The 14637-nt window shown below is 41.5% G+C and overlaps 1 pseudogene; it reads left to right on the top strand.

The window, feature by feature from the left end:
* The first annotated feature begins 12308 nt into the window (after positions 1–12308).
* Positions 12309–13107, top strand: LOC122117486 (annotated as a pseudogene).
* Positions 13108–14637: the final 1530 nt, after the last annotated feature.

Here is a 14637-nt window from a genome sequence, read left to right as displayed (position 1 = left end):
CCTATAATCCTAACTACTCAGAAGGCTGAGATCTGAGGATCACAGTTTGAAGTCAGTCCAGGCGAGAAAGTCCTTGAGGCTTATTTTTTGGGGGAGTGCCAATCCTGGGGCTTGAACTCAGGGCCTGAATACTGTCCCTGAGCTTTTATACTCAAGATTAGAGCTGTACCACTTGAACCACATCTCCAGGCTTTTGGGGTGGTTAGCTAAAGATAAGAGTCTCATGGACTTTCCTGCCTGGGAAATCATTAGAGCTCAGCCTCCTAAGTAGCTAAGACTATAGGCATGAGCCCCAGGTGCCCAGCTTTCCTTGAGACAGTTATCTCCTACAAACCACCAAAAGTCTAAAAGAGGAACTGTGGCTCAGGCGGTTGAGCTCAGAGACAGCACCCAGCCCCTGAGTTCAAGCCCAGGACTGGCGTGTGCCACACACATAGTTTTGTCTTAATTGGTTGGCCATATTAAATGCATTTGACTTCATTTTGAGTAAGTGGAATCTCATTCTCATGTTACAGAAGTGCAGGAAACCAAGTTTTTTTCCCTTAGTTATAGGGCTATATTTTTGGGTTAGGGGCTGAAAATTAATGTTCAGGCTGCATCTCATATTCAACTACAAAAGCTGGTGACCCAACTTCCATAAAACTTTGTCTAATAGGAGTTGTCTTCAGGAAGATTATCCAAGCCAGGCATAATGCCTTACATCTAAATTCCTAGCTATTCAGGAGGCTGAGATCTAAGAACTACAGTTTGAAGCCATTCTGGGCAGGAAAGTATGTGAGACTCTGAGGTGCAATTAATCAGCAAAAAGTTGGAAGTGGAGCTGTAGATCAAGTAGTAGAGAGCCATCCTTGAACATAAAATATAAGGGACAGGGCTGGGAAGGTGACTTAGTGGTAGAGTGCTTGCCAAGCATGCATGAAGCCCTGGGTTTGATTCCTCAGTACCACATAAACAGAAAAAGCTGGAAGTAGCACTGTGATTCAAGTGGTAGAGTGCTAGCCTTGAGCAAAAGACACTCAGGACAATCCCCAGGCCCTGAGTTTAAGCCCTAGGACTGGCAAAAAAAAAAGGACAGTGTCCCGGCTCCTAAGTTCAAGTCCAATACTGACACATACACACAGACAAACACATACACATTCTCTCTCTCTCTCTCTCTCTCTCTCTCAGACACACACACACACACACATACAAATTATACAATTCTATGAACTGACATTTGACAAAGGAATCCCAGATTATCTGATTCATGAACAAATGAGAGATAACTTGTTATTTTTATTTATTTATTTTTTTGTCAGTCATGGGCCTGAACTCTGGGCCTGGGCACTGTCCCTCAGCTCTTCCACTCAAATCTAGCGCTCTACCACTTGAGCCACAGTGCCACTTCTAGCTTTTTCTGCTTATGTGGTGCTGAGGAATCGAACCCAGGGCCTCATGTATGCAAGGCAAGCACTGTACCACTGAGCCTCCTTCCTAGCCCCATGACCTGTTATTTAACTAAGACCATTCTCAGAGCACGGAAAGCCATACTTGGGTTTTTGCTGAATTATGTCAAGCAAAAAAATAAAAATGAGCTGGGGCTTTAAAATCTGTTGTAACAGAAAGCTATTTAGGAAATGGTGGCAGGAAGATCTCAAGTTTAAGTCCAGCCTGAAAAGACTATCTCTCAAACAAAACAAGTCAGTTTGGACTGCTATAACAAAAATGCCATGTTTGGACTACTTAAGCAAGACATTTCTCACTGTTTTCCAGGCTAGAAATCTAAAGTCAGGGTTGGGGTTCTGTCAGAGTCTATCTTCAGAATTGTAGACTAGTGACTTTTCCAGACACTCACATGAAGATGAAAAGAACTGCTATAGAGTTCTTTATAATCTATAAGGACCACTAATCACATTATCAAAGTTCCATAATCATAACTTAATTACCTCCCAAGACCCCTCCCTTCTAATACTGTCTAACACTATCTCATTGTGGTGTTTGGATTTCTACATAATGAATTTGGAGACTGACACCAACATTCAGTCCATTGTAATATATAAGAATAAAGGAAGGGCTGGAGTGTAATTCAAGAGGTAGTGTGTTTGCTTAGCCAACTGAGAGGCCCTGAATTCAATCTCCAGTACAGAAGAAGAGGAGGAGGAGGAGAAGGAGGAGGAGGGAGGGAGAGAGGGAAGGAGGGAGGAGGAGGAGGAAGAGAAGGGAGGAGGAAGAGGAGGAAGAGGAAGAAGAAGAAGAAGAAGAAGAAGAGATGGAAGAGGGGGAAGAAGAAGAATGTAGGGAGGGTAATGTTGGTGCCTATGGATTGAAAATATGCCATTTCTTTTTTTTTTTTTCTGTTTTTGGTCTGTCATGGGGCTTGAACTCTAGGCCTGGGTGCTGTCTCTCAGCTCTTCAGCTCAAGGCTAGCACACTACCACTTGAGTCACAGTGCCACTTCCAGTTTTCTTATGGTCTTTTGGAGATAAAGAGTCTCACAGACTTTTCTGCTTGGCCTGGCTTTAAACTGTGATCCTCAGGTCTCAGCCTCCTGAGTAGCTAGGGTTACAGGCGTGAGCCATGGGCACCTGGCTTGCCATTTCTTTCTTATATAAAAATATTCCAGGGCTGGGAAGGTGGCTCAGTGGTAGAGCGCTTGCCTTGCATGCCTGAGGTCCTGGGTTCGATTCCTCAGCACCACATACCCAGAAAAAAAAAGCTGGAAGTGGCGCTGTGGCTCAAGTGGTAGAGCACTAGCCTTGAGCTGAAGAGCTGAGGGACAGTGTCCAGGCCCAGAGTTCAGGCCCCATGACCAGACCCAAAAAAAAAAAAAAAATATTCCAAGCCTGGTGCTGGTGGCTCAAGCCTGTAATCCTAGCTACTCAGAAGGCTGAGATCTGAGAATCAAGGTTAGAAGTTAGCCTAAGAATGAAAGTCCATGAGACTCAAATCTCAAAGTTGTGTTGTGGCTCCAGTTGTAAAGTGTTAGCCTTGAGCACAAAGAGGTTATGGGACAGTGCCCAGACCCTGAGTTCAAGTCCCAGGACTGTCAACAAAAAAAAAAAAAAAAAAAGGAAAGGAAAGAAAATGGATCAAGATTGTGGAACGGGGAGTGTAGAGGGAATGGGATTTTAGATAAGGTAACTAGAAAAGATGTTACCTAAAAAATGGGCTGGACATGAAACCAGTAATACAGTGCTTGCCTAATACTCAGGAAACCTAGGATTTAATCCTCAGCCCTTCTAAATAAGTTAAATAAGACCTGAAGGAGATGAATGAAGAAGTTTCTACAAAAATAAAGAACAGCTTTCCATGAGGATAGAAAAACAAAAGCCCTCAGTATGAGCAAGTTTGGCACGTTATTTTCGGTAATTATATAATAGAGCCAGCTTATTCCTTGACACTGATGTTTAAGGAATTTGGCAAACCAGTTGTTAATCTATTATTTAAAAAATTATAAAATGGGGGGCTGGGAAGGTGGCTCAGTGGTAGAGCGCTTGCCTTGCATGCATGAGGCCCTGGGTTCCATTCCTCAGCACCACATAAGCAGAAAAAAAAAGCCGGAAGTAGTGATGTGGCTCAAGTGGTAGAGCACTAGCCTTAAGCTGAAGAACTGAGGGACAGCGCCCAGGCGCAGAGTTCAGGCCCACGACCAAACCCCCCCCCCCAAAAAAAAAAAATTATAAAATGGCCAGGCACTGGTGGCTCACGTCTGTAATCCTAGCTACTCAGGAGGCTGAGATCTGAGGATCACAGTTCAAAGCCAGCCTGGGCAGGAAAGTCCACTTGAGACTCTTATCTCCAATAAACAACTAGGAAACCAGAAGTGGTGCTGTGGCTCAAGTGGTAGAGCTCTAGCCTTATGCTGAAGAGCTGAGAGACAGCGTTCATGCCCAGAGTTCAAGCCCCATGACCAACCCAAAAAAAATTATAAAATGTGCTCAAATTATATTTTAAAATATAATTTAAATTACATATATATTTTCTTTCTTTTTTCCTGAACTCACAGTCAGGGTGCTGTCAAGGCTAGCACTTTATCATTTGAGCTAGAGCTCCACTTCTGGCTTTTTTGGGGGTAGTTTTTGGGTTTTGGTTTTGGGGGGTTTTTGTGGGGTTTTTTTGTTTGTTTATTCAACTGTGGGACTTGAACTCGGAGCCTGGGCATTGTCCTTGACCTTTTCTGTTCCAGGGTAGCACTCTACCATTTTGAGACACAGCTCTACTCCCCATTTTCTAGTCGTTAAAATGGAAATAACTGTCTCACAGACTTTCCTGCCCACACTAGCTTTGAACCAGATTTGAATCAGATCTCAGCCTCCTGAGTAGCTGAGATTAAAGGTGTGAATTACCAGTGCCCCCCAAATTAAATATGATTTAAAATACTCTATATAATAGAATGCTTGCCTAGTAAGCACAAGGCCCTAAACTCAAACTATAATACTTCAAAACAACAACAAAGGCAATGAGGTAAAACTCATGCTCTCCTACTTATGCTATTGCACTTAACAATCATTGTGTTTTTGAGGTGATTTACATCCATGAAATCTGCATAATAGAAATAGTTTCTAACGTTGTGCTATGTCAGATTATTTTACATCTGTGCAATTTGTGACATTGGTTACTTGCAATTGACACAGTGGGAAAACTATACCATAATGTCATCTAAAGGTCAGGACTTTCTCCCTTTCAAGTGCCTGTTGGCAAACATTGACCATCAAACCACTATATGTTTAAAGCCAGCAAGTAGATCAGTGGTAGCTAGAGTTGACTCAACAAACAGGAGATGAAGAAGGGCAATAGGAAAGCCAGATCATGTATGGTTTTACCATTGTTCACTTTCTTTAAATCCTGCAGCACTAGAGATAGAAGGTAGAACCTAACTTGCCCTAGATAAGCATCCTACTACTGAGTTTATCCCCAGATTAATGCTTTAGCCTTTTATTGTTTTGAAATAGTATGTCATTATGTAGCCCAGCCTGACCTTGAACTGTGATCTTCTTTTTTTTTTTTAAAGGTGTTTTTTTTTTTTTTTGGTCAGTCGTAGGGCCTGAACTCTGGGCCTGGGTGCTATCCCTCAGCTCTTCAGCTCAAGGCTAGTGCTCTACCACTTGAGCCACAGCACCACTTCCAGCTTTTTTCTTTTTGTTTATATGGTGCTGAGGAATCAAACCCAGGGCCTCATGCATGCAAGGCAAGCACTCTACCACTGAGCCACCTCCCCAGCCCTGAACTGTGATCTTCTTGATTCAGCATCCTAAATTCAGAGATGACAGGTATAAGCCAAAATGTCCAACTTTGTGTGTGTGTGTGTGTGTGTGTGTGTGTGTGTGTGTGTTTGTGTGTGTGTGTGTGTGTGCGCATACACGTGCTCGTGCTGGTACTAGAGCTTATATTCAGGTCCTTGCATTCTCACTAGGCTTTCTGGCTCACAGCTGGTATTCTACTACTTGACACATGCCTCATTTCAGGCTTTTCTCAGGTTTAATTACAGATAAGAGTCTTTTGGATTTGTATGCCTGAGCTGGCTGACATTGAACTAAGATCCTCAGATGTCAGCCTCCAGAATAGCTAAGATAATAGGTGTGAGCCACTGTCCTTTTGCTTGTTTGGCTTTTCATGTCAGAGGAAATAGATTGAGAGCCATCAAAATATTTGAACAGAGGCATGTAATTTGAGTTAGGGTCCTGCATTTTCCCTAGGCCAGCTTCAGATTGTATTCCTTTTAATTATACCTCCAAAGTGCTAGGTTTTCAAGCTTGCAACTACAACAGGCAAATTTTGGTAATATTTTATTGAAATTATGTTTTAAGGTCTTAGTGTCATATAATAAAATAAATTCTAACAACAACAATAAAAACCTGTTAAGTGTTCTGATTTTGGAAGAAATGAAGAACAAATGAAAGCTAGTAAATCTATTTCAGTGGTTCTCAACAGAGACTTAATTCTTCCCCATAGCACACATTTAGTAACATGCATTGTTTTGCATAAATATTGTCACTAGTCAGAATCAGAGCATATTAGAGAACATGAAGGAAAATAATAAAAGAAGTATAATACTAGCATGGAGACATTTCTTTTGTCACAACTGGTCAAGGATGAGTGCTACTGCTATGTAATAGGTAGCAGTTACGAAGGCTGCAAAACATCTTACAATCACAGAACAACATGTTACAACTAAACATTATTCAGTTCAAAATTTCAATAGTTCAGAGACTGAGAATTAAAAAACTTGAAATTTTCTTGGTCCATTGAGAAGGAAAAGGTGGAAAGAAAGAAAGCTAGAACTCCAGAGGGATTAAGTACTTTCCATACTTCACAGTAAATAGGAATCACCCCAGAGAGCTATGGAAATGCACATTCTGATCAGGGCCTGAAATTCTGAAATTCTAGCATACTTCCAGGTGATGTTGATGACAACACTCCATGGATACACTTGCAAGTAAGGCAGAAGATCATGCCATTGTGGTTGGAGTAGGATGAGTACAGAGATTCCTTGAGAATTTTAACTGAGAAGACCCAAAACTTAAAATCTGGAGTGTGCAAATTTGTACTGGGCTCATAAAAAAATATGTTATTTTTGGGTACCCTGTATTTTGTAATCTTTTTCTCCTGGGAGAAGTTTTAAAGTGTATTTCTAGAAGAAGTATTTCAGAAGAAATTCCTCTCTGAGAAGATCAAATTAGCATCATAAATCCATTAGTAGAAAAATCTCAGTGCTTCTCTCTGCCTTCAGGTAGTATTATGTTTAAAGCTGTTCAAGCTGATTTCTTAGTGCTTACTGAGAATGGCATATCAAACAGCAGTTAGACCATAGGCCCAGACAGATCAGAAAGGTCAAGGTAATAATAAAAACAGACATATAATAGTAGCTAACATTATTGAGCACTCAATATTGCCAGGAACTTTTCTAAGTACTTTGTGATATTTAATCATTTAAATTTCACAGCCACCCACAGATAGTAACTATTATTGTTGGCAGTTAAGATAGTGGAGCTAGACACAGCAAGTTAAGGTATTTAAAAATACAGAGAAAAGAAGTCAAGCGTACCCTGATACAAAGAAAGGAAGGGGGGCTGGGAAGGTGGCTCAGTGGTAGACCGCTTGCCTTGCATGCCTGAGGCCCTGGGTTCGATTCCTCAGCACCACATAAGCAAAAAGAAAAAAGCCACAAGTGGCTCTAGCCTTGAGCTGAAGAGCTGAGGGACAGTGCCCAGGCCTAGAGTTCAGGCCCCACGACTGGACCCCCCCCCAAAAAAAAAAAAAACAAAGAAAAGAAGGGAGGGAGGAAAGAGAAAAAGGGAGAGGAGAGGGAAGAGGAAGAGAAAAGGGAAGGGCCAGGGAAGAGGGGAAGAAAGAAGAGGATGTAATGAAGAGTATGGAAATTTCCGAGAAGGAATAAACCTTTTTAGTTTTTTTTTTTTTCTATCTGCACATAAATTCTAGAATGTTGGGGAAAAGAAAAAAAGAATCTTTATCTCCTGGAATGACTAGACATTTGGTATAATAGGATCTTTTTTTTTCTTTTTTCTTTTTTTGCCAGTCCTGGGGCTTGAACTCAGGGCCTGGGCACTGCCCCTGAGGTTCTTTTGCTCTAGGCTAGCACTGTACCACTTGAGCTTCAGCGCCACTTCCGGCCTTTTCTGTGTATGTGGTACTGAGGAATCAAACCCAGGGCTTCATGCATGCTAGGCAAGCACTCTACCACTAAGCTACCTTCCCAGCCCCAGGATCATTTTTTTCTAACCTGACCAAATTGGAAACTTTTAAGGTTCTCTTAAAATATACTTCAGTGCTATGGTTAAAATCTCAAAGGAAAAGAGTTAGCATAAATCCTGGAAATTACTGTGTTTTATTTAACTTTTTCTCTTATGTAATATTTCTAACCATTCTGTTATATTTTACTTAAAGAAATTTGAAAAGCAAGAAATTTATTTCAGTACCAGGTACTATATTTGCTCAGGAATATTTTTGGAATATTGTCATAATTTAAGGGATATTGTCTTAAGAATGGTCTTCTATGATTTACCAACACAACTCTTTTCATTTGTAATTTAACTACAACCTAAAGATACTCAAATAATACTAAACCTTTTAAAATATTTAATATGAAATGAAAAATATATAAGTTATAGGTGATTATAGCCATAATTTTAGACATTCTAATCCTCTGATGAGGCCATAATGTGACTTATTTAAGAAATGCAGAAACAATATATGAGATCATATAATATACAGGGAGACAGTGAGGGAACAGAAGACACTGTATGAAAGGAAAAGTAGGGGCTGGGAAGGTGGCTCAGTGGTAGAGTGCTTGTCTTAAATGCACGAGGCCCTGGGTTCGATTCCTCAGCACCACATAAGCAGAAAAATCTGGAAGTGGTGCTGTGGCTCAAGTGGTAGAGCGCTAGCCTTGAGCTGAAGAGCTGAGGGACAGTGCTCAGGCCCAGAGTTCAGGCCCCCACAACTGGACCCAAAAAAAAAAAAAAAAAAAAGGCTTCTTTACAAGACTCTGCATTTTGGACACTTACTCTTTTCTACCTGGAGAAAGAAATCTGGAAGTTAAGGTAAGTCATAAACATCTTGAGCTTGGTGCTGTGACTCACTCCTATAATCCTAGCTACTTAGAAGACTGAGATCTGAACACCGAAGTTTGAAGTCAGCCCTGGCAGAAAGATCTGAGAAACTATTTCCAGTTAACTAGCAAAATGCCAGACTAGATAAGATAAAAATCAAGGAGAGTAAGGTTTTAGAAAGACTAAAATAGGGGCTAGGAATGTGGCTTAGTCATAAGAGTGCTTACCTCACATGCATAAAGCTCTGGGTTCGATTCCTCAATACCACATAAACAGAAAAAGCGAGAAGTAGTACTGTGACTTAAGTGGTAGTGCTAGCCTTGAGTATAAAGAAGCTCAGGGATAGTACCCAGGCCCTGAGATTAAGCCCCAGGACTGGAAAAAAAAAAGGTAAAATAGGACTGAAGCTATTGCTGAAATGGTAAAGTGCCTACCTAGTAAACGCCAAGTTCCTGAGTTTAAATCCCAATACCACCAAAACAAACAAACATTGGAACCTGTATTTTTAAAAAATGCCTGACACAGCTGGGAAGGTGGCTTAGTGGTGGAGTGCTTACCTTGCATGCATGAGGCCCTGGGTTCAATTCCTCAGCACCACATAAGCAGAAGAAGCCGGAAGTGGTGTTGTGGCTCAAGTGGTAGAGTGTTAGCCTTGAGCTGAAGAGCTGAGGGACAGTGCCCTGGCCCAGAGTTCAGGCCCCACGACAAAAAAAAAAAGCCTAGCACTGGTGAATCATATTTATAATTCTAGTTACTCAGGAGGCGGAGGTAAGAAATATCGAAATTTGCTGGGTGCTAGTGGCTCACACCTGTGATCCTAGCTACTCAGGAGGCTGAGATCTGAGGATCGCGGTTCAAAGCCAGCCCAGGCAGGAAAGTCCGAGAGACTCTTATCTCCCATTAACCACTAGAAAACCAGAAGTGGTGCTGTGGCTCAAGTGGTAGAGCACTCGCCTTGAGCTGAAGAGCGCAGGGACAGCGCCCAGGCCCAGAGTTCAAGCCCCATGACCGACAAAAAGAAAAAAGAAAGAAAAGAAAAATTGAAGTTCGAGGCCAGCTTTGGCAGAAAAGTCTCAGAATTGATCCCTGCACCCCCCCCAAAAAAAAATGAAACACCAAAAAGCCAGGCTGGAGGCATGAGTCAAGTTGTAGAATGCCAGTGATGCAAGTGTAAGACTTGAAGTTCAAAAGTCTGGTATCAGCAAAAAAAAAAAAAAAAAAAAGCCAGTACCACTGGAAGGTATGGGGAACCTCATATGTATTCATTTATGCAAATATCACTGTAAAATCCCCTTGTACAATTAATTTATTAATATTTTAAGCAACTTTTTAAAAAGTCCTCACGTACAGCTAGGAAGGTGGCTTAGTGGTAGAGTGCTTGCCTAGCATGCATGAAGCCCTGGGTTCCATTCCTCCATACCACATAAACAGAAAAAGCTGGAAGTAGCACTGTGGCTCAAGTGGTAAAGTGCTAGCCTTGAACAAAAGAAATTCAGGGAAAGTGCCCAGGCCCTGAGCTCAAGCCCCAGGACTGACAAAAAAAAAAAAAAAATCCTCATATATATTGAAATTTTGTTGTGTCATCATAATATTATGAATACATGAATTCAAACTAAAATGATAGTTGGGCATGATGGAGCATATCTTTAATACTCTGGATCTGAGACCAGCTTGAGATATGTAGTAAGTTCTATAGACAAAGCAACACAGCAAAAACCAAAGCTAAAACAAAACATAACAAAAACCCTAAAATGATTTGTTCTTTGCCTACAGATACCTATTCTATTAGAAACTAAAAAGCATTTTAATCTGTGTCAGTATTTTCACCTGTTCTGAGATCATTAAGCCTGAAGTATTCAATACAACTTCAAGTCTTTTCTGCATAGGTCAAATTATACCAAAGGATGCGCTGAGTAGTTTGTCTAATAGTTTAACCATAGATTTTCTGTGGAACCTAAATATAATTTTTGTTCTCATCATGAATGCACCACACAGCCTTTTCTTTCCAGATTGTGTTTACACCACGACAAGCAGCACTTCTTTCTGTTTACTGGGTAACAATAGCATTCCCCAGCTGGGGGTTTGTAGTATATTTGGGAAAAGAAGGAGGGCTCAAGGTGAGCAAATAAAGTGGGCGAGGGTGTATGAAACTTAGGCTGAAGTAGACGGTGACACTGAGACACCTGGGCCACCACAGCTACACAATCTCAGGCAGAGAGGCACCAGTTGAACAGGAACCATATGCTTTCCAGGAGCTGAGACAAAACAAGCAGTAAGATATGCCAGACTGAAGCAATAGAAAGCATTGCTGGGCGGACCTTCTCAGTAAACCAGGCGAGAGACTTAATTACTCACTTTGCATTCCTCCAGGCAGAGCATCACCTCTGTGAGTAACCAATAGGCTCAAATCAAGAATGCCACTGGTGTAAATGGCCTCAGCTTCTTTTTGTTTAAGCAGTATGTGGCTCTCTTTATCACATGTGAAGATTTCAGTTTTCCAGCTAGAAGGAGAGGAAACAAGGAGTCCAAGAAATCCATGCTATACAGATAGTCCAGGGCTTCAGAAAGCCCCCAAAGTCCTGTACCTGTTCTAGCATTTAGAGAATCCAGGGTAGCCCACTATGGCTGAAGCTTTCTGAGGAATTCATGCTTCCACTGCCATGGCTAGAAAGCCTGGAGGTAAGTCAACTGAATCCTTCCTTCAGGTCCGGAGAACTTGTCCAATCTTTTTTTTTTTTTTTTTTTGTCGGTCATGAACTCTGGGCTTGGGTGCTTTCCCTGCGCTCTTCAGCTCAAGTTGAGCGTGCTACCGCTTGAGCCACAGCACCACTTCTGGCTTTCTAGTGGTTTATTGGAGATAAGAGTCTCATGGACTTTCCTGCCTGGGCTGGCTTTGAACCGCGATCCTCAGATCTCAGCCTCCTGAGTAGCTAGGATTACAGGCGTGAGCCACCAGCACCTGGCTTTGTCCAATCTTATATGATAGTAAGGTCAGCTCTGAGGTTACAGAAAGACACAAAGATACAAGAACTAGTCCTTAAAGTAAGTCTCTGCAAGGGGCAGTTAGACATTTAAATACCTGCTCATCTTTTTCTCAGAAAAGTTCACAAATTCAGTTGTGTGCTAACAGGTCAGACCTGTAATTCTACCTACTCAGGAGGCTGAGATCTGAGGATTGTGGTTCAAAGCCAAGTTGGGCAGGAAAGTCTCTGAAACTGTCTTCACAATTTATCATCAAAAAGCCAGAAGTAGAGTTGTGGCTCAAATGGCGGAGTGCCCACCTTGAGCAAAAAAAGCTCAGGGACAGCACCCAGGCACTGAAGTCAATCCCCAGAACCTGCACCAGAAAGAAAAAAAGTCACATTGGGTGGAGGTCACTTAGCCAATGTAATGTAAAAGTACATTGAATGCTATTATATTCAACATCTGTTTTGAAAACGCTTGTCATTTTGATACGTTAGAAATGGCAGCAATATGTTTTTTGCTTTCTACACAGAGAAGCTTGATTCCCTCTAGAAATCTTGCCTCATAAAATATTGAACTACGATTCCTGAACTTATAGAACAAGCCAACCCACAAAAAGATAATGTCATTTATGCTAGCAAAGGTCATTATAGTTAATCAATAAGCCATCAGCAATATAATAAACACACTTAGCTTATGTAATGAATGCTCTGGATCACTTTTCAACTTTTAGTTATTTACAAAAGTTAAAAAGTGATGACAGAGTTCCCGCCGCTCATGCGCTCTGCGGTCATCATGAGGGTCACGGCCCTGATTAGTGGTGGAAAGGACAGCTGCCTGGACATCAGATTGTTGCTTTAGCAAACTGAAGACCAGATGAAAACCAAGTGGGAACTGATGAATTGGACAGCTACTTGTATCAGACAGTGGGTCACTACACCATTGACTTGTATGCAGAAGCAATGTCCCTTCCCCTCTACTACAGGACCATAAGAGGCAAGAGCTTGGATACTGGACATGTGTACTGCAATGTGAAGGTGATGAGGTTGAAGACCTCTATGAGCTTTTGAAACTTGTCAAGGAAAAAGAAGAAGTAGAGGGGATATCAGTAGGAGCCATACTTTCTGATTATCAGCGTGTTCAAGTAGAAAATGGATGCAAAAGGCTAAGTCTTCAGCCTTTGGCTTACCTTTGGCAGAGGAGCCAGGAAGACTTGCTCCCAGAGATGATCAAATCTGATATTCAAGCCGTGATCTTCAAAGTGGCAGTTTTGGATTTAGGTCCAGATAAGCATCTTGGTAAAACCCTGAATGAAATGGAGCCTTATCTCTTAGAGCTTTCTAAGAAGTATGGAGTTCATGTGTGTGGAGAAGGTGGAGAATATGAGACGTTCACTTTGGACTGCCCTCTAAGAAGAAAATAATTGTGGACTCCTGGGAAGTAGTCATCCATTCGGCTGATGCATTTGCACCTGTGGCCTATCTACGCTTTTTAGAGGCGCACTTGGAAGACAAGGTGTTTCCTGTTCCTGACAACTACAAAACATCCAAAGATAGACATGATTCATGAAAATGACATCGCATTTTTAAACTATGATGCCAATCTTTTCCCATTCCTTTTTTTTTTTTTCACTTAGAAAATGGCACCTTTTTCAAGAAGAAATTAACGGAACCATTGATTAGCTGTGAAAACATCAATAGCTTATTCATTCATATTGACAACTTCCTTTGGATCTGCCCTTTCTCTTTATTTAGCACTTCCTCTCTATGGCCCCTTCCTGGTATGTGTCTCTTGATTTCCCTTTTACTTGTGTGATGCATTTCTTTCAGAACTCTATTTTTCTTCTTCCTCTTCCTCGCACCCATCTCTAGCAGTTACATCAGAATGAAGATATAGATATGAATAAAGAGGTGACGAACCTAATCAACTTCCAAAAAAAAGTGATGACAAAAGCATAAATTTCCAATTTCAAAAGCTAGGTATGTTGTTACATGCCTATAACTTTAGCACTGGGGAGGTTGAAGCAAGAAAAGAGCTTAATGCCAGCTTACTACATTGCAAGACTGTCTACCAAGCATATAAATAAACCCCAAAATTCTTCCATGTTCAATATCGTCTCATAAACATATTTGTAGAAGATCATAATGATACATACAAACAAGAAACAATGTCATGGAGGTTGTCATTTTTCCTTTTCCTAACTCTTGGTGGTAAAATGAGGAAGCAGCAAAATTATTTTCCAAAACCTGAAAACAAGCCAGGCATTGGTGGCTCACACTTGTAATCTTAGCTACTCAGGAGGCTGAGATCTGAGGATTACAATTTGAAGTCAGCCCAGGCAAGAAAGACCATGAGACTCTTATCTCCAATTAACTGCCAAAAAAAAAATCCAGAAGTGGAGGTATGACTCAAGTGGTAAAGTGCCAGCTTTGAGTGAAAAAGCTAACGGATAGCACTCAAGCCTGGAGTTCAAGCTCCAATTTTGGTGCACGCAAGCCCACACATACATACACCTGGAAACAATCTACCCACTATTTGCCAGTGGCCCATGCCTGTAATCCTGGCCACTCAGAATGCTGAAGTCTGGAGAATTTCAGTTCGAAGCCAGCACAAGTAGAAAATTCTGTTAAGACTTTCATCTCCAGAATAACCATCAAAAAGCAGGACTCAAGATATGGCTCAAGAACACCAGCTAAACAAGCAAGTTAAGCAAGTAGGAAGTCCTAAGTGTAGAGCCTGGGAAGGTGGCTCAGTGGTAGAGCACTTGCCTTGCATGCCTGAGGCCCTGGGTTCCATTCCTCAGCACCACATAAGCAAAAAGAAAAAAGCCAGAAGTGGCACTGTGGCTCAAGTGGCAGAGCGCTATCCTTGAGCTGAAGAGCTGAGGGACAGCACCCAGGCCCAGAGTTCAGGCCCCACGACTGGACCCCCCCAAAAAAAATAAATAAAAATTTTAAAAAGGTGTATTATAAAAACTTTGAGAACCAAAGATAGTATTGCCCTTATGGTAATCAGTTCAGCACCAGTATTGAAAATTCATTGCTCTTAGGTTTTTTGTTGTTTTTTTTTTTGGGTCCGGTCGTGGGGCCTGAACTCTGGGCCTGGGTGCTGTCCCTCAGCTCTT

The sequence above is a fragment of the Dipodomys spectabilis genome, unplaced genomic scaffold, assembly GCF_019054845.1.
Source record: "Dipodomys spectabilis isolate Male_0828 unplaced genomic scaffold, ASM1905484v1 ptg000141l, whole genome shotgun sequence".
Classification (NCBI taxonomy): Eukaryota; Metazoa; Chordata; class Mammalia; order Rodentia; family Heteromyidae; genus Dipodomys; species Dipodomys spectabilis.
Note: the sequence above shows the minus strand (reverse complement) of the source record. Positions and strands in the feature narration are given on the sequence as shown.